The following is a 24,142-nucleotide window of genomic DNA, read 5'->3' as shown; positions in this document are numbered from 1 at the left end:
TGGCTCGGCCCAGGCTATCCTATCTGAGGTCTCCTGAAGGGACAGCTGCCACATTAAAGAAGGAGTGGCGTTCTGACTGGCGCCAACTGAGGTAGGGGCCCGCTGTCAGAGGCCATATGGGGGAGGGGCCCGCTGCGACATCTGGCTTGCCCCTTGCGACCCCTGGTGACCCCTAGGTGACATCCATGCGAGCGCTTGCCGTCAAGGTCAGCGTGTGGCACGGCCAAGGCTATCCTCCCCTGAGGCTCCTGAAGGGACAGCTGGCGCCTGAAGTAAGGAGTGGCCTTCTGACCGAAGTCACCTGAGGCAGGTGCCCGCCGTCAGAGGCCTTATGGGGCAGGGGCTAAAGGGACATTTTAAGTCCAGCCAGAAGGCAGAAGGTTTGGTCTGTGCTGTCCTGGGGCAGGACTTCCTCCTTAGTAGGGCTGCCACCTGGCTGTGTTTTTTTGAACCACCTCGTCTGTACGTTTAATTCCAGGCTGGTAAAAATATTGAGAAAAGCTGTGAAATTCAGGTTCTAAGAAAGGAGGCAACCCCAATCTTATACACACTGCGCTGACACTTACAAAGGGTATTCCTGGTGCAGCAGGGAAATGTGCCCCCTGGAGACATCTTGCAGTCACTATGTGGACAAGCAAGAGCTCTGGAGCTCTCAGCTGATCACAGCAAGATGGAGTGCTTTCAGATGTTATTTGGAGTGAAAAAAAGAGCTGTGAGAAAGCTGTGTGATATTGTGAGAAAAGTCAATTAAAGAAGAACTAGTGGTAATGAAGCATTTGTAATTGAAAGGTTTCCTAATGTGTTTGAATCCATGAAAAGTGTAAAATGAAAGGTTTCCTATAAGAAATGTAAGTGTAGAAGTAAAAAGTGTAAGGAACTTCGCGTTCCCTGACCGGGAATTGAACCCGGGCCGTGGTGGTGAGAGCGCCGAATCCTAACCACTACACCACCAGGGAGCAGGCACAGGTTGTCCACCACCACCCAATATAGAAACAAGAACTGGTCAGCAGGCTACTCAGGATCCCATTTCCTATTACAGGAAAATTAAAGCAGACATGCAAGGACACACCATTTTCAGGCACAGCATGAAGAAAGAAATTGACTGCACCTCAAATGCACTCACAACTCTTCACACTTTACAGCTCTCCAAGACCTAGCACACCCTCATAAGACATCCCATCCTTCAGCAGTAATAGCACTTACACACTTAACTAGCAGGAAAATTCAGAAGTACAATTAAAGGGACGATCAGTGCTTCTTCTCAGAGCCCCGATAGGAGGGCAGCTCTTAGCTTTCCCAGGTCAACGCAGGCATCTCCAGCTCTACATGTGCAGGCTTTTACTTAAGGTGCTGGGACCTGCACTCCTCTTTTACAATGCTGTGTATAGAACTACGAGTCCCACAATGCAGTGTAACACATGACCTGCTGTCGATAGTCATGGAAGAACCTCGGAACTAGAAAAGCTCTGATGAGATTAGTGGGTGGGCACGTCCGGGTCACTGCTTGTTTTCCTTTCTCAGTGTGTCTGTAAATTATACAACTTTACACTTTATCTAAAGATAAAAGGTTTCACCTTCCTATAAAACAATTCCTCCTTCAGAGTGTGCCCCAACATTTCATTTACTTAGTGTGAGAAAACAAAATAGCTTAAATGCATTTTTTTTATCATGCAGTACTTTCCTTTTTATCTCATGAAAAATCCTTGATTCCACCTTTCCTTTTTCAAGGAAGTAGGCAGGAAGTTTAAATGAAAAGGGAGAAATGGTTGTGAAAAAGAGTCTTAGGTCCAAATTGTGGGTGCTAGATTTTGAAAGGTACTTGATGGCATGAATAAATGTTTCGATTTGGAGGAGGTGTGTGGATGAAAGAAAAATGGGCGTACTCTGTAGTATGAGTGTGAGATTGTAAACGGTATTTGAAGTAAATATTGATTGCTGGTGCTCTGAAAATGTAGGTTTAAGCCTTTAAAAGAAGAGGCAGTTTCCCAGTTGGGGAATTGAACCCCAGTCTCCCAGGTCCCAGGCATGGACACTCTCCACTATACTAAGTAGGAAGAGATATTTTTGTGCGTGCTGAGCAGCTCCTTCTTCTGTCCAACCCGCCCTCTCTGTGCCAAGCGTCTGAGTTTTTCCATTTCTCACTTCCTTCCCACCCACACGGGGGGCAGAGCTGGCTTAAGGATGCTGCAACTGTTGCACTCGCACTGCTCGCTCACATGCACGGGGGCACCCACCTCAGGGGGGGGGGGGCGCTCTGCTTAGTCTCAACTTAACATTTAATACAACCTGCTGCAGAGTTCCTTCCCTTTACAGATTTCAGGCAACAATCAAAATGGCAACACAACTCTTCTCATTAATCTTCCTGCCAGAGAGAGCTCAGATTTTTGCCTGCTAGCAGCAGGGCCGGCTGTAGCCCTGGTGGCTGGAAGACAGTCTTTTTTGGCACCCCCCAACCCCCTTCACTCCATCACCACCTACTCGGATTCACTCACTGCCACCCGCCAAATGTGCCCCTCATCTATCCATAGCCCCTCTCACATAGATTAGATTTGTTTTAAAGAGCTGGATAGCTGCTTGACTATCCAGACAGCTGTCCACATTAGATATGGTTCTGTTCTTTGCGTCAGGCACATGAACCCTCTACGCTATTTTATATCTAGTCAAAGCTGCCTCTGGACAAAACCACAAACTCTCTCCCTAGCAGGAACGGTAATCACAAGAGGTATCTTGGCATTTTATTTGCTTTCTGTAGTTTGGACACACAAGGAACTTTCCAGCATGAGCTTTTAAATCGCAAGTTTCGTAAGTTATTGCTAAACACAGCGCCCCCCGAGGTCAGCAACTCCAATCCTGGTCAGCACCCGGTGCGGCCGCACTGCTCGCACCTCCCTAAACCCGGCCCTGAGTGGCAGTTTTGCATCGCCATGAAATTGTCATGCCGTTGAGGTCAGTGTGTGATGTGGCCAAGGCTATCCTATTTGAGGACTCCGGGAGAGACAGCTGCTCCCTTAATGAAGGAGTGGCCTTCTGACTGAAGTCACCTGAGGCAGGGGCCCACTGTCAGAGGCCTTATGGGGCAGGGACCCGCTGCAACTCCTGGCTTGCCCCATGCAACCCCTGGAGAACCCTAAATGACATCCATGTAAGTGCCTACTGTCGAGGTCAGCAAGGTCAGTGTGTGGCTCGGCCCAGGCTATCCTATCTGAGGTCTCCTGAAGGGACAGCTGCCACATTAAAGAAGGAGTGGCGTTCTGACTGGCGCCAACTGAGGTAGGGGCCCGCTGTCAGAGGCCATATGGGGGAGGGGCCCGCTGCGACATCTGGCTTGCCCCTTGCGACCCCTGGTGACCCCTAGGTGACATCCATGCGAGCGCTTGCCGTCAAGGTCAGCGTGTGGCACGGCCAAGGCTATCCTCCCCTGAGGCTCCTGAAGGGACAGCTGGCGCCTGAAGTAAGGAGTGGCCTTCTGACCGAAGTCACCTGAGGCAGGTGCCCGCCGTCAGAGGCCTTATGGGGCAGGGGCTAAAGGGACATTTTAAGTCCAGCCAGAAGGCAGAAGGTTTGGTCTGTGCTGTCCTGGGGCAGGACTTCCTCCTTAGTAGGGCTGCCACCTGGCTGTGTTTTTTTGAACCACCTCGTCTGTACGTTTAATTCCAGGCTGGTAAAAATATTGAGAAAAGCTGTGAAATTCAGGTTCTAAGAAAGGAGGCAACCCCAATCTTATACACACTGCGCTGACACTTACAAAGGGTATTCCTGGTGCAGCAGGGAAATGTGCCCCCTGGAGACATCTTGCAGTCACTATGTGGACAAGCAAGAGCTCTGGAGCTCTCAGCTGATCACAGCAAGATGGAGTGCTTTCAGATGTTATTTGGAGTGAAAAAAAGAGCTGTGAGAAAGCTGTGTGATATTGTGAGAAAAGTCAATTAAAGAAGAACTAGTGGTAATGAAGCATTTGTAATTGAAAGGTTTCCTAATGTGTTTGAATCCATGAAAAGTGTAAAATGAAAGGTTTCCTATAAGAAATGTAAGTGTAGAAGTAAAAAGTGTAAGGAACTTCGCGTTCCCTGACCGGGAATTGAACCCGGGCCGTGGCGGTGAGAGCGCCGAATCCTAACCACTACACCACCAGGGAGCAGGCACAGGTTGTCCACCACCACCCAATATAGAAACAAGAACTGGTCAGCAGGCTACTCAGGATCCCATTTCCTATTACAGGAAAATTAAAGCAGACATGCAAGGACACACCATTTTCAGGCACAGCATGAAGAAAGAAATTGACTGCACCTCAAATGCACTCACAACTCTTCACACTTTACAGCTCTCCAAGACCTAGCACACCCTCATAAGACATCCCATCCTTCAGCAGTAATAGCACTTACACACTTAACTAGCAGGAAAATTCAGAAGTACAATTAAAGGGACGATCAGTGCTTCTTCTCAGAGCCCCGATAGGAGGGCAGCTCTTAGCTTTCCCAGGTCAACGCAGGCATCTCCAGCTCTACATGTGCAGGCTTTTACTTAAGGTGCTGGGACCTGCACTCCTCTTTTACAATGCTGTGTATAGAACTACGAGTCCCACAATGCAGTGTAACACATGACCTGCTGTCGATAGTCATGGAAGAACCTCGGAACTAGAAAAGCTCTGATGAGATTAGTGGGTGGGCACGTCCGGGTCACTGCTTGTTTTCCTTTCTCAGTGTGTCTGTAAATTATACAACTTTACACTTTATCTAAAGATAAAAGGTTTCACCTTCCTATAAAACAATTCCTCCTTCAGAGTGTGCCCCAACATTTCATTTACTTAGTGTGAGAAAACAAAATAGCTTAAATGCATTTTTTTTATCATGCAGTACTTTCCTTTTTATCTCATGAAAAATCCTTGATTCCACCTTTCCTTTTTCAAGGAAGTAGGCAGGAAGTTTAAATGAAAAGGGAGAAATGGTTGTGAAAAAGAGTCTTAGGTCCAAATTGTGGGTGCTAGATTTTGAAAGGTACTTGATGGCATGAATAAATGTTTCGATTTGGAGGAGGTGTGTGGATGAAAGAAAAATGGGCGTACTCTGTAGTATGAGTGTGAGATTGTAAACGGTATTTGAAGTAAATATTGATTGCTGGTGCTCTGAAAATGTAGGTTTAAGCCTTTAAAAGAAGAGGCAGTTTCCCAGTTGGGGAATTGAACCCCAGTCTCCCAGGTCCCAGGCATGGACACTCTCCACTATACTAAGTAGGAAGAGATATTTTTGTGCGTGCTGAGCAGCTCCTTCTTCTGTCCAACCCGCCCTCTCTGTGCCAAGCGTCTGAGTTTTTCCATTTCTCACTTCCTTCCCACCCACACGGGGGGCAGAGCTGGCTTAAGGATGCTGCAACTGTTGCACTCGCACTGCTCGCTCACATGCACGGGGGCACCCACCTCAGGGGGGGGGGGGGCGCTCTGCTTAGTCTCAACTTAACATTTAATACAACCTGCTGCAGAGTTCCTTCCCTTTACAGATTTCAGGCAACAATCAAAATGGCAACACAACTCTTCTCATTAATCTTCCTGCCAGAGAGAGCTCAGATTTTTGCCTGCTAGCAGCAGGGCCGGCTGTAGCCCTGGTGGCTGGAAGACAGTCTTTTTTGGCACCCCCCAACCCCCTTCACTCCATCACCACCTACTCGGATTCACTCACTGCCACCCGCCAAATGTGCCCCTCATCTATCCATAGCCCCTCTCACATAGATTAGATTTGTTTTAAAGAGCTGGATAGCTGCTTGACTATCCAGACAGCTCTCCACATTAGATATGGTTCTGTTCTTTGCGTCAGGCACATGAACCCTCTACGCTATTTTATATCTAGTCAAAGCTGCCTCTGGACAAAACCACCAACTCTCTCCCTAGCAGGAACGGTAATCACAAGAGGTATCTTGGCATTTTATTTGCTTTCTGTAGTTTGGACACACAAGGAACTTTCCAGCATGAGCTTTTAAATCGCAAGTTTCGTAAGTTATTGCTAAACACAGCGCCCCCCGAGGTCAGCAACTCCAATCCTGGTCAGCACCCGGTGCGGCCGCACTGCTCGCACCTCCCTAAACCCGGCCCTGAGTGGCAGTTTTGCATCGCCATGAAATTGTCATGCCGTTGAGGTCAGTGTGTGACGTGGCCAAGGCTATCCTATTTGAGGACTCCGGGAGAGACAGCTGCTCCCTTAATGAAGGAGTGGCCTTCTGACTGAAGTCACCTGAGGCAGGGGCCCACTGTCAGAGGCCTTATGGGGCAGGGACCCGCTGCAACTCCTGGCTTGCCCCATGCAACCCCTGCAGAACCCTAAATGACATCCATGTAAGTGCCTACTGTCGAGGTCAGCAAGGTCAGTGTGTGGCTCGGCCCAGGCTATCCTATCTGAGGTCTCCTGAAGGGACAGCTGCCACCTTAAAGAAGGAGTGGCGTTCTGACTGGCGCCAACTGAGGTAGGGGCCCGCTGTCAGAGGCCATATGGGGGAGGGGCCCGCTGCGACATCTGGCTTGCCCCTTGCGACCCCTGGTGACCCCTAGGTGACATCCATGCGAGCGCTTGCCGTGAAGGTTAGCGTGTGGCGCGGCCAAGGCTATCCTCCCCTGAGGCTCCTGAAGGGACAGCTGGCGCCTGAAGTAAGGAGTGGCCTTCTGACCGAAGTCACCTAAGGCAGGTGCCCGCCGTCAGAGGCCTTATGGGGCAGGGGCTAAAGGGACATTTTAAGTCCAGCCAGAAGGCAGAAGGTTTGGTCTGTGCTGTCCTGGGGCAGGACTTCCTCCTTAGTAGGGCTGCCACCTGGCTGTGTTTTTTGAACTACCTCGTCTGTACGTTTAATTCCAGGCTGGTAAAAATATTGAGAAAAGCTGTGAAATTCAGGTTCTAAGAAAGGAGGCAACCCCAATCTTATACACACTGCGCTGACACTTACAAAGGGTATTCCTGGTGCAGCAGGGAAATGTGACCCCTGGAGACATCTTGCAGTCACTATGTGGACAAGCAAGAGCTCTGGAGCTCTGGAGCTCTCAGCTGATCACAGCAAGATGGAGTGCTTTCAGATGTTATTTGGAGTGAAAAAAAGAGCTGTGAGAAAGCTGTGTGATATTGTGAGAAAAGTCAATTAAAGAAGAACTAGTGGTAATGAAGCATTTGTAATTGAAAGGTTTCCTAATGTGTTTGAATCCATGAAAAGTGTAAAATGAAAGGTTTCCTATAAGAAATGTAAGTGTAGAAGTAAAAAGTGTAAGGAACTTCGCGTTCCCTGACCGGGAATCGAACCCGGGCCGCGGCGGTGAGAGCGCCGAATCCTAACCACTAGACCACCAGGGAGCAGGCACAGGTCGTCCACCACCACCCAATATAGAAACAAGAACTGGTCAGCAGGCTACTCAGGATCCCATTTCCTATTACAGGAAAATTAAAGCAGACATGCAAGGACACACCATTTTCAGGCACAGCATGAAGAAAGAAATTGACTGCACCTCAAATGCACTCACAACTCTTCACACTTTACAGCTCTCCAAGACCTAGCACACCCTCATAAGACATCCCATCCTTCAGCAGTAATAGCACTTACACACTTAACTAGCAGGAAAATTCAGAAGTACAATTAAAGGGACGATCAGTGCTTCTTCTCAGAGCCCCGATAGGAGGGCAGCTCTTAGCTTTCCCAGGTCAACGCAGGCATCTCCAGCTCTACATGTGCAGGCTTTTACTTAAGGTGCTGGGACCTGCACTCCTCTTTTACAATGCTGTGTATAGAACTACGAGTCCCACAATGCAGTGTAACACATGACCTGCTGTCGATAGTCATGGAAGAACCTCGGAACTAGAAAAGCTCTGATGAGATTAGTGGGTGGGCACGTCCGGGTCACTGCTTGTTTTCCTTTCTCAGTGTGTCTGTAAATTATACAACTTTACACTTTATCTAAAGATAAAAGGTTTCACCTTCCTCTAAAACAATTCCTCCTTCAGAGTGTGCCCCAACATTTCATTTACTTAGTGTGAGAAAACAAAATAGCTTAAATGCATTTTTTTTATCATGCAGTACTTTCCTTTTTATCTCATGAAAAATCCTTGATTCCACCTTTCCTTTTTCAAGGAAGTAGGCAGGAAGTTTAAATGAAAAGGGAGAAATGGTTGTGAAAAAGAGTCTTAGGTCCAAATTGTGGGTGCTAGATTTTGAAAGGTACTTGATGGCATGAATAAATGTTTCGATTTGGAGGAGGTGTGTGGATGAAAGAAAAATGGGCGTACTCTGTAGTATGAGTGTGAGATTGTAAACGGTATTTGAAGTAAATATTGATTGCTGGTGCTCTGAAAATGTAGGTTTAAGCCTTTAAAAGAAGAGGCAGTTTCCCAGTTGGGGAATTGAACCCCAGGCTCCCAGGTCCCAGGCAGGGACACTCTCCACTATACTAAGTAGGAAGAGATATTTTTGTGCGTGCTGAGCAGCTCCTTCTTCTGTCCAACCCGCCGTCTCTGTGCCAAGCGTCTGAGTTTTTCCATTTCTCACTTCCTTCCCACCCACACGGGGGGGCAGAGCTGGCTTAAGGATGCTGCAACTGTTGCACTCGCACTGCTCGCTCACATGCACGGGGGCACCCACCTCAGGGGGGGGGGGGGGGGGGGGCGCTCTGCTTAGTCTCAACTTAACATTTAATACAACCTGCTGCAGAGTTCCTTCCCTTTACAGATTTCAGGCAACAATCAAAATGGCAACACAACTCTTCTCATTAATCTTCCTGCCAGAGAGAGCTCAGATTTTTGCCTGCTAGCAGCAGGGCCGGCTGTAGCCCTGGTGGCTGGAAGACAGTCTTTTTTGGCACCCCCCAACCCCCTTCACTCCATCACCACCTACTCGGATTCACTCACTGCCACCCGCCAAATGTGCCCCTCATCTATCCATAGCCCCTCTCACATAGATTAGATTTGTTTTAAAGAGCTGGATAGCTGCTTGACTATCCAGACAGCTCTCCACATTAGATATGGTTCTGTTCTTTGCGTCAGGCACATGAACCCTCTACGCTATTTTATATCTAGTCAAAGCTGCCTCTGGACAAAACCACCAACTCTCTCCCTAGCAGGAACGGTAATCACAAGAGGTATCTTGGCATTTTATTTGCTTTCTGTAGTTTGGACACACAAGGAACTTTCCAGCATGAGCTTTTAAATCGCAAGTTTCGTAAGTTATTGCTAAACACAGCGCCCCCCGAGGTCAGCAACTCCAATCCTGGTCAGCACCCGGTGCGGCCGCACTGCTCGCACCTCCCTAAACCCGGCCCTGAGTGGCAGTTTTGCATCGCCATGAAATTGTCATGCCGTTGAGGTCAGTGTGTGACGTGGCCAAGGCTATCCTATTTGAGGACTCCGGGAGAGACAGCTGCTCCCTTAATGAAGGAGTGGCCTTCTGACTGAAGTCACCTGAGGCAGGGGCCCACTGTCAGAGGCCTTATGGGGCAGGGACCCGCTGCAACTCCTGGCTTGCCCCATGCAACCCCTGGAGAACCCTAAATGACATCCATGTAAGTGCCTACTGTCGAGGTCAGCAAGGTCAGTGTGTGGCTCGGCCCAGGCTATCCTATCTGAGGTCTCCTGAAGGGACAGCTGCCACCTTAAAGAAGGAGTGGCGTTCTGACTGGCGCCAACTGAGGAAGGGGCCCGCTGTCAGAGGCCATATGGGGGAGGGGCCCGCTGCGACATCTGGCTTGCCCCTTGCGACCCCTGGTGACCCCTAGGTGACATCCATGCGAGCGCTTGCCGTCAAGGTCAGCGTGTGGCCCGGCCAAGGCTATCCTCCCCTGAGGCTCCTGAAGGGACAGCTGGCGCCTGAAGTAAGGAGTGGCCTTCTGACCGAAGTCACCTGAGGCAGGTGCCCGCCGTCAGAGGCCTTATGGGGCAGGGGCTAAAGGGACATTTTAAGTCCAGCCAGAAGGCAGAAGGTTTGGTCTGTGCTGTCCTGGGGCAGGACTTCCTCCTTAGTAGGGCTGCCACCTGGCTGTGTTTTTTGAACTACCTCGTCTGTACGTTTAATTCCAGGCTGGTAAAAATATTGAGAAAAGCTGTGAAATTCAGGTTCTAAGAAAGGAGGCAACCCCAATCTTATACACACTGCGCTGACACTTACAAAGGGTATTCCTGGTGCAGCAGGGAAATGTGCCCCCTGGAGACATCTTGCAGTCACTATGTGGACAAGCAAGAGCTCTGGAGCTCTCAGCTGATCACAGCAAGATGGAGTGCTTTCAGATGTTATTTGGAGTGAAAAAAAGAGCTGTGAGAAAGCTGTGTGATATTGTGAGAAAAGTCAATTAAAGAAGAACTAGTGGTAATGAAGCATTTGTAATTGAAAGGTTTCCTAATGTGTTTGAATCCATGAAAAGTGTAAAATGAAAGGTTTCCTATAAGAAATGTAAGTGTAGAAGTAAAAAGTGTAAGGAACTTCGAGTTCCCTGACCGGGAATCGAACCCGGGCCGCGGCGGTGAGAGCGCCGAATCCTAACCACTAGACCACCAGGGAGCAGGCACAGGTCATCCACCACCACCCAATATAGAAACAAGAACTGGTCAGCAGGCTACTCAGGATCCCATTTCCTATTACAGGAAAATTAAAGCAGACATGCAAGGACACACCATTTTCAGGCACAGCATGAAGAAAGAAATTGACTGCACCTCAAATGCACTCACAACTCTTCACACTTTACAGCTCTCCAAGACCTAGCACACCCTCATAAGACATCCCATCCTTCAGCAGTAATAGCACTTACACACTTAACTAGCAGGAAAATTCAGAAGTACAATTAAAGGGACGATCAGTGCTTCTTCTCAGAGCCCCGATAGGAGGGCAGCTCTTAGCTTTCCCAGGTCAACGCAGGCATCTCCAGCTCTACATGTGCAGGCTTTTACTTAAGGTGCTGGGACCTGCACTCCTCTTTTACAATGCTGTGTATAGAACTACGAGTGCCACAATGCAGTGTAACACATGACCTGCTGTCGATAGTCATGGAAGAACCTCGGAACTAGAAAAGCTCTGATGAGATTAGTGGGTGGGCACGTCCGGGTCACTGCTTGTTTTCCTTTCTCAGTGTGTCTGTAAATTATACAACTTTACACTTTATCTAAAGATAAAAGGTTTCACCTTCCTCTAAAACAATTCCTCCTTCAGAGTGTGCCCCAACATTTCATTTACTTAGTGTGAGAAAACAAAATAGCTTAAATGCATTTTTTTTATCATGCAGTACTTTCCTTTTTATCTCATGAAAAATCCTTGATTCCACCTTTCCTTTTTCAAGGAAGTAGGCAGGAAGTTTAAATGAAAAGGGAGAAATGGTTGTGAAAAAGAGTCTTAGGTCCAAATTGTGGGTGCTAGATTTTGAAAGGTACTTGATGGCATGAATAAATGTTTCGATTTGGAGGAGGTGTGTGGATGAAAGAAAAATGGGCGTACTCTGTAGTATGAGTGTGAGATTGTAAACGGTATTTGAAGTAAATATTGATTGCTGGTGCTCTGAAAATGTAGGTTTAACCCTTTAAAAGAAGAGGCAGTTTCCCAGTTGGGGAATTGAACCATAGTCTCCCAGGTCCCAGGCAGGGACACTCTCCACTATACTAAGTAGGAAGAGATATTTTTGTGCGTGCTGAGCAGCTCCTTCTTCTGTCCAACCCGCCCTCTCTGTGCCAAGCGTCTGAGTTTTTCCATTTCTCACTTCCTTCCCAGCCACACGGGGGGGCAGAGCTGGCTTAAGGATGCTGCAACTGTTGCACTCGCACTGCTCGCTCACATGCACGGGGGCACCCACCTCAGGGGGGGGGCGCTCTGCTTAGTCTCAACTTAACATTTAATACAACCTGCTGCAGAGTTCCTTCCCTTTACAGATTTCAGGCAACAATCAAAATGGCAACACAACTCTTCTCATTAATCTTCCTGCCAGAGAGAGCTCAGATTTTTGCCTGCTAGCAGCAGGGCCGGCTGTAGCCCTGGTGGCTGGAAGACAGTCTTTTTTGGCACCCCCCAACCCCCTTCACTCCATCACCACCTACTCGGATTCACTCACTGCCACCCGCCAAATGTGCCCCTCATCTATCCATAGCCCCTCTCACATAGATTAGATTTGTTTTAAAGAGCTGGATAGCTGCTTGACTATCCAGACAGCTCTCCACATTAGATATGGTTCTGTTCTTTGCGTCAGGCACATGAACCCTCTACGCTATTTTATATCTAGTCAAAGCTGCCTCTGGACAAAACCACCAACTCTCTCCCTAGCAGGAACGGTAATCACAAGAGGTATCTTGGCATTTTATTTGCTTTCTGTAGTTTGGACACACAAGGAACTTTCCAGCATGAGCTTTTAAATCGCAAGTTTCGTAAGTTATTGCTAAACACAGCGCCCCCCGAGGTCAGCAACTCCAATCCTGGTCAGCACCCGGTGCGGCCGCACTGCTCGCACATCCCTAAACACGGCCCTGAGTGGCAGTTTTGCATCGCCATGAAATTGTCATGCCGTTGAGGTCAGTGTGTGACGTGGCCAAGGCTATCCTATTTGAGGACTCCGGGAGAGACAGCTGCTCCCTTAATGAAGGAGTGGCCTTCTGACTGAAGTCACCTGAGGCAGGGGCCCACTGTCAGAGGCCTTATGGGGCAGGGACCCGCTGCAACTCCTGGCTTGCCCCATGCAACCCCTGGAGAACCCTAAATGACATCCATGTAAGTGCCTACTGTCGAGGTCAGCAAGGTCAGTGTGTGGCTCGCCCAGGCTATCCTATCTGAGGTCTCCTGAAGGGACAGCTGCCACCTTAAAGAAGGAGTGGCGTTCTGACTGGCGCCAACTGAGGTAGGGGCCCGCTGTCAGAGGCCATATGGGGGAGGGGCCCGCTGCGACATCTGGCTTGCCCCTTGCGACCCCTGGTGACCCCTAGGTGACATCCATGCGAGCGCTTGCCGTGAAGGTTAGCGTGTGGCGCGGCCAAGGCTATCCTCCCCTGAGGCTCCTGAAGGGACAGCTGGCGCCTGAAGTAAGGAGTGGCCTTCTGACCGAAGTCACCTGAGGCAGGTGCCCGCCGTCAGAGGCCTTATGGGGCAGGGGCTAAAGGGACATTTTAAGTCCAGCCAGAAGGCAGAAGGTTTGGTCTGTGCTGTCCTGGGGCAGGACTTCCTCCTTAGTAGGGCTGCCACCTGGCTGTGTTTTTTGAACCACCTCGTCTGTACGTTTAATTCCAGGCTGGTAAAAATATTGAGAAAAGCTGTGAAATTCAGGTTCTAAGAAAGGAGGCAACCCCAATCTTATACACACTGCGCTGACACTTACAAAGGGTATTCCTGGTGCAGCAGGGAAATGTGCCCCCTGGAGACATCTTGCAGTCACTATGTGGACAAGCAAGAGCTCTGGAGCTCTCAGCTGATCACAGCAAGATGGAGTGCTTTCAGATGTTATTTGGAGTGAAAAAAAGAGCTGTGAGAAAGCTGTGTGATATTGTGAGAAAAGTCAATTAAAGAAGAACTAGTGGTAATGAAGCATTTGTAATTGAAAGGTTTCCTAATGTGTTTGAATCCATGAAAAGTGTAAAATGAAAGGTTTCCTATAAGAAATGTAAGTGTAGAAGTAAAAAGTGTAAGGAACTTCGAGTTCCCTGACCGGGAATCGAACCCGGGCCGCGGCGGTGAGAGCGCCGAATCCTAACCACTAGACCACCAGGGAGCAGGCACAGGTCGTCCACCACCACCCAATATAGAAACAAGAACTGGTCAGCAGGCTACTCAGGATCCCATTTCCTATTACAGGAAAATTAAAGCAGACATGCAAGGACACACCATTTTCAGGCACAGCATGAAGAAAGAAATTGACTGCACCTCAAATGCACTCACAACTCTTCACACTTTACAGCTCTCCAAGACCTAGCACACCCTCATAAGACATCCCATCCTTCAGCAGTAATAGCACTTACACACTTAACTAGCAGGAAAATTCAGAAGTACAATTAAAGGGACGATCAGTGCTTCTTCTCAGAGCCCCGATAGGAGGGCAGCTCTTAGCTTTCCCAGGTCAACGCAGGCATCTCCAGCTCTACATGTGCAGGCTTTTACTTAAGGTGCTGGGACCTGCACTCCTCTTTTACAATGCTGTGTATAGAACTACGAGTCCCACAATGCAGTGTAACACATGACCTGCTGTCGATAGTCATGGAAGAACCTCGGAACTAGAAAAGCTCTGATGAGATTAGTGGGTGGGCACATCCGGGTCACTGCTTGTTTTCCTTTCTCAGTGTGTCTGTAAATTATACAACTTCACACTTTATCTAAAGATAAAAGGTTTCACCTTCCTATAAAACAATTCCTCCTTCAGAGTGTGCCCCAACATTTCATTTACTTAGTGTGAGAAAACAAAATAGCTTAAATGCATTTTTTTTATCATGCAGTACTTTCCTTTTTATCTCATGAAAAATCCTTGATTCCACCTTTCCTTTTTCAAGGAAGTAGGCAGGAAGTTTAAATGAAAAGGGAGAAATGGTTGTGAAAAAGAGTCTTAGGTCCAAATTGTGGGTGCTAGATTTTGAAAGGTACTTGATGGCATGAATAAATGTTTCGATTTGGAGGAGGTGTGTGGATGAAAGAAAAATGGGCGTACTCTGTAGTATGAGTGTGAGATTGTAAACGGTATTTGAAGTAAATATTGATTGATGGTGCTCTGAAAATGTAGGTTTAAGCCTTTAAAAGAAGAGGCAGTTTCCCAGTTGGGGAATTGAACCCCAGTCTCCCAGGTCCCAGGCAGGGCCACTCTCCACTATACTAAGTAGGAAGAGATATTTTTGTGTGTGCTGAGCAGCTCCTTCTTCTGTCAAACCCGCCCTCTCTGTGCCAAGCGTCTGAGTTTTTCCATTTCTCACTTCCTTCCCACCCACACGGGGGGCAGAGCTGGCTAAAGGATGCTGCAACTGTTGCACTCGCACTGCTCGCTCACATGCACGGGGGCACCCACCTCAGGGGGGGGGGGCGCTCTGCTTAGTCTCAACTTAACATTTAATACAACCTGCTGCAGAGTTCCTTCCCTTTACAGATTTCAGGCAACAATCAAAATGGCAACACAACTCTTCTCATTAATCTTCCTGCCAGAGAGAGCCCAGATTTTTGCCTGCTAGCAGCAGGGCCGGCTGTAGCCCTGGTGGCTGGAAGACAGTCTTTTTTGGCACCCCCCCAACCCCCTTCACTCCATCACCACCTACTCGGATTCACTCACTGCCACCTGCCAAATGTGCCCCTCATCTATCCATAGCCCCTCTCACATAGATTAGATTTGTTTTAAAGAGCTGGATAGCTGCTTGACTATCCAGACAGCTCTCCACATTAGATATGGTTCTGTTCTTTGCGTCAGGCACATGAACCCTCTACGCTATTTTATATCTAGTCAAAGGTGCCTCTGGACAAAACCACCAACTCTCTCCCTAGCAGGAACGGTAATCACAAGAGGTATCTTGGCATTTTATTTGCTTTCTGTAGTTTGGACACACAAGGAACTTTCCAGCATGAGCTTTTAAATCGCAAGTTTCGTAAGTTATTGCTAAACACAGCGCCCCCCGAGGTCAGCAACTCCAATCCTGGTCAGCACCCGGTGCGGCCGCACTGCTCGCACCTCCCTAAACCCGGCCCTGAGTGGCAGTTTTGCATCGCCATGAAATTGTCATGCCGTTGAGGTCAGTGTGTGATGTGGCCAAGGCTTTCCTATTTGAGGACTCCGGGAGAGACAGCTGCTCCCTTAATGAAGGAGTGGCCTTCTGACTGAAGTCACCTGAGGCAGGGGCCCACTGTCAGAGGCCTTATGGGGCAGGGACCCGCTGCAACTCCTGGCTTGCCCCATGCAACCCCTGGAGAACCCTAAATGACATCCATGTAAGTGCCTACTGTCGAGGTCAGCAAGGTCAGTGTGTGGCTCGGCCCAGGCTATCCTATCTGAGGTCTCCTGAAGGGACAGCTGCCACCTTAAAGAAGGAGTGGCGTTCTGACTGGCGCCAACTGAGGTAGGGGCCCGCTGTCAGAGGCCATATGGGGGAGGGGCCCGCTGCGACATCTGGCTTGCCCCTTGCGACCCCTGGTGACCCCTAGGTGACATCCATGCGAGCGCTTGCCGTCAAGGTCAGCGTGTGGCACGGCCAAGGCTATCCTCCCCTGAGGCTCCTGAAGGGACAGCTGGCGCCTGAAGTAAGGAGTGGCCTTCTGACCGAAGTCACCTGAGGCAGGTGCCCGCCGTCAGAGGCCTTATGGGGCAGGGGCTAAAGGGACATTTTAAGTCCAGCCAGAAGGCAGAAGGTTTGGTCTGTGCTGTCCTGGGGCAGGACTTCCTCTTTAGTAGGGCTGCCACCTGGCTGTGTTTTTTGAACCACCTCGTCTGTACGTTTAATTCCAGGCTGGTAAAAATATTGAGAAAAGCTGTGAAATTCAGGTTCTAAGAAAGGAGGCAACCCCAATCTTATACACACTGCGCTGACACTTACAAAGGGTATTCCTGGTGCAGCAGGGAAATGTGCCCCCTGGAGACATCTTGCAGTCACTATGTGGACAAGCAAGAGCTCTGGAGCTCTGGAGCTCTCAGCTGATCACAGCAAGATGGAGTGCTTTCAGATGTTATTTGGAGTGAAAAAAAGAGCTGTGAGAAAGCTGTGTGATATTGTGAGAAAAGTCAATTAAAGAAGAACTAGTGGTAATGAAGCATTTGTAATTGAAAGGTTTCCTAATGTGTTTGAATCCATGAAAAGTGTAAAATGCAAGGTTTCCTATAAGAAATGTAAGTGTAGAAGTAAAAAGTGTAAGGAACTTCGCGTTCCCTGACCGGGAATCGAACCCGGGACGCGGCGGTGAGAGCGCCGAATCCTAACCACTAGACCACCAGGGAGCAGGCACAGGTTGTCCACCACCACCCAATATAGAAACAAGAACTGGTCAGCAGGCTACTCAGGATCCCATTTCCTATTACAGGAAAATTAAAGCAGACATGCAAGGACTCACCATTTTCAGGCACAGCATGAAGAAAGAAATTGACTGCACCTCAAATGCACTCACAACTCTTCACACTTTACAGCTCTCCAAGACCTAGCACACCCTCATAAGACATCCCATCCTTCAGCAGTAATAGCACTTACACACTTAACTAGCAGGAAAATTCAGAAGTACAATTAAAGGGACGATCAGTGCTTCTTCTCAGAGCCCCGATAGGAGGGCAGCTCTTAGCTTTCCCAGGTCAACGCAGGCATCTCCAGCTCTACATGTGCAGGCTTTTACTTAAGGTGCTGGGACCTGCACTCCTCTTTTACAATGCTGTGTATAGAACTACGAGTCCCACAATGCAGTGTAACACATGACCTGCTGTCGATAGTCATGGAAGAACATCGGAACTAGAAAAGCTCTGATGAGATTAGTGGGTGGGCACATCCGGGTCACTGCTTGTTTTCCTTTCTCAGTGTGTCTGTAAATTATACAACTTCACACTTTATCTAAAGATAAAAGGTTTCACCTTCCTATAAAACAATTCCTCCTTCAGAGTGTGCCCCAACATTTCATTTACTTAGTGTGAGAAAACAAAATAGCTTAAATGCATTTTTTTTATCATGCAGTACTTTCCTTTTTATCTCATGAAAAATCCTTGATTCCACCTTTCCTTTTTCAAGGAAGTAGGCAGGAAGTTTAAATGAAAAGGGAGAAATGGTTGTGAAAAAGAGTCTTAGGTCCAAATTGTGGGTGCTAGATTTTGAAAGGTACTTGATGGCATGAATAAATGTTTCGATTTGGAGGAGGTGTGTGGATGAAAGAAAAATGGGCGTACTCTGTAGTATGAGTGTGAGATTGTAAACGGTATTTGAAGTAAATATTGATTGATGGTGCTCTGAAAATGTAGGTTTAAGCCTTTAAAAGAAGAGGCAGTTTCCCAGTTGGGGAATTGAACCCCAGTCTCCCAGGTCCCAGGCAGGGACACTCTCCACTATACTAAGTAGGAAGAGATATTTTTGTGTGTGCTGAGCAGCTCCTTCTTCTGTCAAACCCGCCCTCTCTGTGCCAAGCGTCTGAGTTTTTCCATTTCTCACTTCCTTCCCACCCACACGGGGGGCAGAGCTGGCTAAAGGATGCTGCAACTGTTGCACTCGCACTGCTCGCTCACATGCACGGGGGCACCCACCTCAGGGGGGGGGGGCGCTCTGCTTAGTCTCAACTTAACATTTAATACAACCTGCTGCAGAGTTCCTTCCCTTTACAGATTTCAGGCAACAATCAAAATGGCAACACAACTCTTCTCATTAATCTTCCTGCCAGAGAGAGCCCAGATTTTTGCCTGCTAGCAGCAGGGCCGGCTGTAGCCCTGGTGGCTGGAAGACAGTCTTTTTTGGCACCCCCCCAACCCCCTTCACTCCATCACCACCTACTCGGATTCACTCACTGCCACCTGCCAAATGTGCCCCTCATCTATCCATAGCCCCTCTCACATAGATTAGATTTGTTTTAAAGAGCTGGATAGCTGCTTGACTATCCAGACAGCTCTCCACATTAGATATGGTTCTGTTCTTTGCGTCAGGCACATGAACCCTCTACGCTATTTTATATCTAGTCAAAGGTGCCTCTGGACAAAACCACCAACTCTCTCCCTAGCAGGAACGGTAATCACAAGAGGTATCTTGGCATTTTATTTGCTTTCTGTAGTTTGGACACACAAGGAACTTTCCAGCATGAGCTTTTAAATCGCAAGTTTCGTAAGTTATTGCTAAACACAGCGCCCCCCGAGGTCAGCAACTCCAATCCTGGTCAGCACCCGGTGCGGCCGCACTGCTCGCACCTCCCTAAACCCGGCCCTGAGTGGCAGTTTTGCATCGCCATGAAATTGTCATGCCGTTGAGGTCAGTGTGTGATGTGGCCAAGGCTTTCCTATTTGAGGACTCCGGGAGAGACAGCTGCTCCCTTAATGAAGGAGTGGCCTTCTGACTGAAGTCACCTGAGGCAGGGGCCCACTGTCAGAGGCCTTATGGGGCAGGGACCCGCTGCAACTCCTGGCTTGCCCCATGCAACCCCTGGAGAACCCTAAATGACATCCATGTAAGTGCCTACTGTCGAGGTCAGCAAGGTCAGTGTGTGGCTCGGCCCAGGCTATCCTATCTGAGGTCTCCTGAAGGGACAGCTGCCACCTTAAAGAAGGAGTGGCGTTCTGACTGGCGCCAACTGAGGTAGGGGCCCGCTGTCAGAGGCCATATGGGGGAGGGGCCCGCTGCGACATCTGGCTTGCCCCTTGCGACCCCTGGTGACCCCTAGGTGACATCCATGCGAGCGCTTGCCGTCAAGGTCAGCGTGTGGCACGGCCAAGGCTATCCTCCCCTGAGGCTCCTGAAGGGACAGCTGGCGCCTGAAGTAAGGAGTGGCCTTCTGACCGAAGTCACCTGAGGCAGGTGCCCGCCGTCAGAGGCCTTATGGGGCAGGGGCTAAAGGGACATTTTAAGTCCAGCCAGAAGGCAGAAGGTTTGGTCTGTGCTGTCCTGGGGCAGGACTTCCTCCTTAGTAGGGCTGCCACCTGGCTGTGTTTTTTGAACTACCTCGTCTGTACGTTTAATTCCAGGCTGGTAAAAATATTGAGAAAAGCTGTGAAATTCAGGTTCTAAGAAAGGAGGCAACCCCAATCTTATACACACTGCGCTGACACTTACAAAGGGTATTCCTGGTGCAGCAGGGAAATGTGCCCCCTGGAGACATCTTGCAGTCACTATGTGGACAAGCAAGAGCTCTGGAGCTCTGGAGCTCTCAGCTGATCACAGCAAGATGGAGTGCTTTCAGATGTTATTTGGAGTGAAAAAAAGAGCTGTGAGAAAGCTGTGTGATATTGTGAGAAAAGTCAATTAAAGAAGAACTAGTGGTAATGAAGCATTTGTAATTGAAAGGTTTCCTAATGTGTTTGAATCCATGAAAAGTGTAAAATGAAAGGTTTCCTATAAGAAATGTAAGTGTAGAAGTAAAAAGTGTAAGGAACTTCGCGTTCCCTGACCGGGAATAGAACCCGGGCCGCGGCGGTGAGAGCGCCGAATCCTAACCACTAGACCACCAGGGAGCAGGCACAGGTCGTCCACCACCACCCAATATAGAAACAAGAACTGGTCAGCAGGCTACTCAGGATCCCATTTCCTATTACAGGAAAATTAAAGCAGACATGCAAGGACACACCATTTTCAGGCACAGCATGAAGAAAGAAATTGACTGCACCTCAAATGCACTCACAACTCTTCACACTTTACAGCTCTCCACGACCTAGCACACCCTCATAAGACATCCCATCCTTCAGCAGTAATAGCACTTACACACTTAACTAGCAGGAAAATTCAGAAGTACAATTAAAGGGACGATCAGTGCTTCTTCTCAGAGCCCCGATAGGAGGGCAGCTCTTAGCTTTCCCAGGTCAACGCAGGCATCTCCAGCTCTACATGAGCAGGCTTTTACTTAAGGTGCTGGGACCTGCACTCCTCTTTTACAATGCTGTGTATAGAACTACGAGTCCCACAATGCAGTGTAACACATGACCTGCTGTCGATAGTCATGGAAGAACCTCGGAACTAGAAAAGCTCTGATGAGATTAGTGGGTGGGCACGTCCGGGTCACTGCTTGTTTTCCTTTCTCAGTGTGTCTGTAAATTATACAACTTTACACTTTATCTAAAGATAAAAGGTTTCACCTTCCTATAAAACAATTCCTCCTTCAGAGTGTGCCCCAACATTTCATTTACTTAGTGTGAGAAAACAAAATAGCTTAAATGCATTTTTTTTATCATGCAGTACTTTCCTTTTTATCTCATGAAAAATCCTTGATTCCACCTTTCCTTTTTCAAGGAAGTAGGCAGGAAGTTTAAATGAAAAGGGAGAAATGGTTGTGAAAAAGAGTCTTAGGTCCAAATTGTGGGTGCTAGATTTTGAAAGGTACTTGATGGCATGAATAAATGTTTCGATTTGGAGGAGGTGTGTGGATGAAAGAAAAATGGGCGTACTCTGTAGTATGAGTGTGAGATTGTAAACGGTATTTGAAGTAAATATTGATTGATGGTGCTCTGAAAATGTAGGTTTAAGCCTTTAAAAGAAGAGGCAGTTTCCCAGTTGGGGAATTGAACCCCAGTCTCCCAGGTCCCAGGCAGGGCCACTCTCCACTATACTAAGTAGGAAGAGATATTTTTGTGTGTGCTGAGCAGCTCCTTCTTCTGTCAAACCCGCCCTCTCTGTGCCAAGCGTCTGAGTTTTTCCATTTCTCACTTCCTTCCCAGCCACACGGGGGGGCAGAGCTGGCTTAAGGATGCTGCAACTGTTGCACTCGCACTGCTCGCTCACATGCACGGGGGCACCCACCTCAGGGGGGGGGGCGCTCTGCTTAGTCTCAACTTAACATTTAATACAACCTGCTGCAGAGTTCCTTCCCTTTACAGATTTCAGGCAACAATCAAAATGGCAACACAACTCTTCTCATTAATCTTCCTGCCAGAGAGAGCTCAGATTTTTGCCTGCTAGCAGCAGGGCCGGCTGTAGCCCTGGTGGCTGGAAGACAGTCTTTTTTGGCACCCCCCAACCCCCTTCACTCCATCACCACCTACTCGGATTCACTCACTGCCACCCGCCAAATGTGCCCCTCATCTATCCATAGCCCCTCTCACATAGATTAGATTTGTTTTAAAGAGCTGGATAGCTGCTTGACTATCCAGACAGCTGTCCACATTAGATATGGTTCTGTTCTTTGCGTCAGGCACATGAACCCTCTACGCTATTTTATATCTAGTCAAAGCTGCCTCTGGACAAAACCACCAACTCTCTCCCTAGCAGGAACGGTAATCACAAGAGGTATCTTGGCATTTTATTTGCTTTCTGTAGTTTGGACACACAAGGAACTTTCCAGCATGAGCTTTTAAATCGCAAGTTTCGTAAGTTATTGCTAAACACAGCGCCCCCCGAGGTCAGCAACTCCAATCCTGGTCAGCACCCGGTGCGGCCGCACTGCTCGCACATCCCTAAACACGGCCCTGAGTGGCAGTTTTGCATCGCCATGAAATTGTCATGCCGTTGAGGTCAGTGTGTGACGTGGCCAAGGCTATCCTATTTGAGGACTCCGGGAGAGACAGCTGCTCCCTTAATGAAGGAGTGGCCTTCTGACTGAAGTCACCTGAGGCAGGGGCCCACTGTCAGAGGCCTTATGGGGCAGGGACCCGCTGCAACTCCTGGCTTGCCCCATGCAACCCCTGGAGAACCCTAAATGACATCCATGTAAGTGCCTACTGTCGAGGTCAGCAAGGTCAGTGTGTGGCTCGCCCAGGCTATCCTATCTGAGGTCTCCTGAAGGGACAGCTGCCACCTTAAAGAAGGAGTGGCGTTCTGACTGGCGCCAACTGAGGTAGGGGCCCGCTGTCAGAGGCCATATGGGGGAGGGGCCCGCTGCGACATCTGGCTTGCCCCTTGCGACCCCTGGTGACCCCTAGGTGACATCCATGCGAGCGCTTGCCGTGAAGGTTAGCGTGTGGCGCGGCCAAGGCTATCCTCCCCTGAGGCTCCTGAAGGGACAGCTGGCGCCTGAAGTAAGGAGTGGCCTTCTGACCGAAGTCACCTGAGGCAGGTGCCCGCCGTCAGAGGCCTTATGGGGCAGGGGCTAAAGGGACATTTTAAGTCCAGCCAGAAGGCAGAAGGTTTGGTCTGTGCTGTCCTGGGGCAGGACTTCCTCCTTAGTAGGGCTGCCACCTGGCTGTGTTTTTTGAACCACCTCGTCTGTACGTTTAATTCCAGGCTGGTAAAAATATTGAGAAAAGCTGTGAAATTCAGGTTCTAAGAAAGGAGGCAACCCCAATCTTATACACACTGCGCTGACACTTACAAAGGGTATTCCTGGTGCAGCAGGGAAATGTGCCCCCTGGAGACATCTTGCAGTCACTATGTGGACAAGCAAGAGCTCTGGAGCTCTCAGCTGATCACAGCAAGATGGAGTGCTTTCAGATGTTATTTGGAGTGAAAAAAAGAGCTGTGAGAAAGCTGTGTGATATTGTGAGAAAAGTCAATTAAAGAAGAACTAGTGGTAATGAAGCATTTGTAATTGAAAGGTTTCCTAATGTGTTTGAATCCATGAAAAGTGTAAAATGAAAGGTTTCCTATAAGAAATGTAAGTGTAGAAGTAAAAAGTGTAAGGAACTTCGAGTTCCCTGACCGGGAATCGAACCCGGGCCGCGGCGGTGAGAGCGCCGAATCCTAACCACTAGACCACCAGGGAGCAGGCACAGGTCGTCCACCACCACCCAATATAGAAACAAGAACTGGTCAGCAGGCTACTCAGGATCCCATTTCCTATTACAGGAAAATTAAAGCAGACATGCAAGGACACACCATTTTCAGGCACAGCATGAAGAAAGAAATTGACTGCACCTCAAATGCACTCACAACTCTTCACACTTTACAGCTCTCCAAGACCTAGCACACCCTCATAAGACATCCCATCCTTCAGCAGTAATAGCACTTACACACTTAACTAGCAGGAAAATTCAGAAGTACAATTAAAGGGACGATCAGTGCTTCTTCTCAGAGCCCCGATAGGAGGGCAGCTCTTAGCTTTCCCAGGTCAACGCAGGCATCTCCAGCTCTACATGTGCAGGCTTTTACTTAAGGTGCTGGGACCTGCACTCCTCTTTTACAATGCTGTGTATAGAACTACGAGTCCCACAATGCAGTGTAACACATGACCTGCTGTCGATAGTCATGGAAGAACCTCGGAACTAGAAAAGCTCTGATGAGATTAGTGGGTGGGCACATCCGGGTCACTGCTTGTTTTCCTTTCTCAGTGTGTCTGTAAATTATACAACTTCACACTTTATCTAAAGATAAAAGGTTTCACCTTCCTATAAAACAATTCCTCCTTCAGAGTGTGCCCCAACATTTCATTTACTTAGTGTGAGAAAACAAAATAGCTTAAATGCATTTTTTTTATCATGCAGTACTTTCCTTTTTATCTCATGAAAAATCCTTGATTCCACCTTTCCTTTTTCAAGGAAGTAGGCAGGAAGTTTAAATGAAAAGGGAGAAATGGTTGTGAAAAAGAGTCTTAGGTCCAAATTGTGGGTGCTAGATTTTGAAAGGTACTTGATGGCATGAATAAATGTTTCGATTTGGAGGAGGTGTGTGGATGA

At 48.5% G+C, this 24,142-nt stretch overlaps 7 non-coding genes across 7 annotated transcripts; all 7 read right to left on the bottom strand.

Annotated features, from left to right (window-relative positions):
• Positions 1-4,063: 4,063 nt before the first annotated feature.
• On the bottom strand, positions 4,064-4,135 carry TRNAE-CUC (transfer RNA glutamic acid (anticodon CUC)). The gene has a single exon. It is a non-coding gene; the product is annotated as a tRNA-Glu (tRNA).
• Positions 4,136-7,250: 3,115 nt separating this feature from the next.
• TRNAE-CUC (transfer RNA glutamic acid (anticodon CUC)) lies at positions 7,251-7,322 on the bottom strand. Its single transcript has one exon. It is a non-coding gene; the product is annotated as a tRNA-Glu (tRNA).
• A 3,115-nt stretch (positions 7,323-10,437) lies between these two features.
• TRNAE-CUC (transfer RNA glutamic acid (anticodon CUC)) lies at positions 10,438-10,509 on the bottom strand. Its single transcript has one exon. It is a non-coding gene; the product is annotated as a tRNA-Glu (tRNA).
• A 3,103-nt stretch (positions 10,510-13,612) lies between these two features.
• On the bottom strand, positions 13,613-13,684 carry TRNAE-CUC (transfer RNA glutamic acid (anticodon CUC)). Its single transcript has one exon. It is a non-coding gene; the product is annotated as a tRNA-Glu (tRNA).
• A 3,114-nt stretch (positions 13,685-16,798) lies between these two features.
• TRNAE-CUC (transfer RNA glutamic acid (anticodon CUC)) lies at positions 16,799-16,870 on the bottom strand. The gene has a single exon. It is a non-coding gene; the product is annotated as a tRNA-Glu (tRNA).
• A 3,114-nt stretch (positions 16,871-19,984) lies between these two features.
• Positions 19,985-20,056, bottom strand: TRNAE-CUC (transfer RNA glutamic acid (anticodon CUC)). The gene has a single exon. It is a non-coding gene; the product is annotated as a tRNA-Glu (tRNA).
• Positions 20,057-23,160: 3,104 nt separating this feature from the next.
• Positions 23,161-23,232, bottom strand: TRNAE-CUC (transfer RNA glutamic acid (anticodon CUC)). The gene has a single exon. It is a non-coding gene; the product is annotated as a tRNA-Glu (tRNA).
• Between the last annotated feature and the right edge of the window lie 910 nt (positions 23,233-24,142).

This window comes from Pleurodeles waltl, unplaced genomic scaffold (assembly GCF_031143425.1).
Source record: "Pleurodeles waltl isolate 20211129_DDA unplaced genomic scaffold, aPleWal1.hap1.20221129 scaffold_86, whole genome shotgun sequence".
NCBI classification, from domain to species: domain Eukaryota; kingdom Metazoa; phylum Chordata; class Amphibia; order Caudata; family Salamandridae; genus Pleurodeles; species Pleurodeles waltl.
This window is presented reverse-complemented; position numbering and strand designations above follow the sequence as displayed.